Source organism: Sinocyclocheilus grahami, unplaced genomic scaffold (assembly GCF_001515645.1).
Source record: "Sinocyclocheilus grahami isolate Dianchi unplaced genomic scaffold, SAMN03320097.WGS_v1.1 scaffold1498.1, whole genome shotgun sequence".
Lineage (NCBI taxonomy): Eukaryota > Metazoa > Chordata > Actinopteri > Cypriniformes > Cyprinidae > Sinocyclocheilus > Sinocyclocheilus grahami.
This window is the reverse complement of record NW_015506677.1, coordinates 381659-383855: the sequence shown is the minus strand read 5'-3', so window position 1 is coordinate 383855 and position 2197 is coordinate 381659. Positions and strand designations below refer to the sequence as shown.

General features: G+C 36.0%; 1 long non-coding RNA gene across 1 annotated transcript; it reads left to right on the top strand.

The window, feature by feature from the left end:
• The first annotated feature begins 238 nt into the window (after positions 1–238).
• On the top strand, positions 239–1941 carry LOC107570729 (uncharacterized). The gene is made up of 3 exons (XR_001607078.1): positions 239–524; positions 736–830; positions 1920–1941. It is a non-coding gene; the product is annotated as an uncharacterized lncRNA (long non-coding RNA).
• The last annotated feature ends 256 nt before the right edge of the window (positions 1942–2197 follow it).

The following is a 2197-nucleotide window of genomic DNA, read 5'->3' as shown; positions in this document are numbered from 1 at the left end:
CGAATTTCCGCCTAACAATTGCGAATAATTTTTACGAAGAATGTGTATTTTATATATTTTTCACAAAAACGTCAAGTCATATATCACAAGAAAGCTCTTATTCTCAGGAATTTGACGATGTAGATTATTTCATTGTGTGACAATCACAGATCGAATGATCTTCGATAGAATCGCGATCTAAAATTTTCTCGCCTCTGAGCGAATTTACATTTATACTCGTAGCACTGCTTCTCTGTGGTCGCTTGTGGACTGCAATTGGTCAGATTACCGTCTCTGAACTCGGCGGCCATTTCAGAGCCGTGAAATTTGACACCTCTGCGTCACTAGAGGGGGAGAGGGGGTTCTTGTACGCTGTACATTGGGGGCTGTAGTTTGTGGACTCGGTGTTTTGAAGGCGAGTTTCCCTTACGGAAAGGATACTGCACACGCGGCTCGGATATTATCAATCTATGATAATCATATTACAAGTTATATATGGTGAAGAACGTTCCGCGGCGCCGTGGAGAGGAATGAACGCGCGTCTGGTAAGGCTTTATGAGCGTGTGTTTGGTGTTTTTGATATTGTAATGTTGTTTCGAAACGTGATAGCACAGCTAGCAATCTGATACACTGTTTATTGACAGAAAAGTACAGTACATTATGCATTTCAGTGAATATACAGTAAATATAGATGGATTATTACAGTGCTGTGTGGATGAACTGATATGTGTTTGTTTGACGCTCTGAATGCTTCAGATAGCTGCCGGTTAGCAAATTAGCTCCGCTCTGGACCAGGGATGATGCAATGTTGTCATGGAGAGATGCTCTGGATACAGGAGTGAGCTCATGAGGTGAGATATGCTGTGAAGCAGTATCCCAATACAGAATGCACATAAATGGAATGATATAAAGCTGGAGGATATGGATTCTATTTTAGATTGTGATAAACCAGATATATTTTATAATATAGACAGTCTTGTGCATCCTGAAATAATTAAACTTGATTGTAGAATAAACAATATTTGAAATTGGTCCAATTCGCTTGTGCCATTTTGTATATTACTACTTAGAAAAACATAAAAATGAAACATAATTCAATCAATAATCAATTAACGTGCTTATGGCAAGGAGTAAAATAGGATTGTGGGGTTAATGTGTTTTATAAAGCATGTTTTTGCAAAGGAAACTCACCATGACACATTTAGATGCAGAAATAGACAATTCGACTCGTTTCACTTATAATGTAATAACTCCTGTTTAGAAGCTGCTATTTGAAAGATTCTTTTTTTCTGGTACTTTTTGGCATGTAGTGGCATCAAACAAAGTAAATTGCAGAGAGCTGGGCCTAATAGAACCTGAATTACAGAATTTCAAAAAAAAAAAAATGAAACTCCAAAAGCGCCTATGTTTTTTTTGTGTTTATTGTAATATTTGAAAAATATATAATGTTATTTATAAAGAATTACACTCATATTTTGTAGTTCAAAGGGTTTTCTTTACAATGAAAAAGTAAAGAAAGTGTGTTTACCCTACACACATACAATTCCTCCATTGTATTTGTGTAGGGTAAACATTTGAATTTGAGTATGTCAAATTTAGGCGAAAATACCAAAAATGCCCCAGAGTATAAGTGGTTAAATTATGTTGCTGTTGGCTGACTTCAGAGTTCCTACTGGCAGTGCAAATGAAACCGGCAAAATGTCCTTATAGGGTAATATTTAGCTCTTGGGGAACCGCCCTGGTGACTAGTTCCTATAATTAAGTTCATAGAACCCAGTGCGAAATCCCCTATTGAATACTGGGAATACTGCAAGTATAGAGAATGCACCTTATTTAAGAAATGAATGTTAATTGCACTTAAAGACGAAAAATATATATGGTTATTGAAAAGAATCACCCCCTTTAAAATAATCACTTTTTTTTTTTTTTTTGCTTTGCAGCCTGAAATGAAGACGGACCCCATTTTTGTTTTATCCAGCTGTATTTACTCAGAGCAACTTATAACATCCAAGTGATAGATATAACACCAACATGTCAAAACAGAATTAGTCCTGGTGATATGTGAAAAAAAAATTCACTTTTTCATAAAAGCATGAAACTTGGTACACTTATACAGTTTGCAGCCCTGAACATTTTCAGGAATGGAGCCATCGCAAAAATGCCTCATGGTTGCCATTTTCCTTTCTGCCATTGCCAAATTATGTGTTTTATATTATAT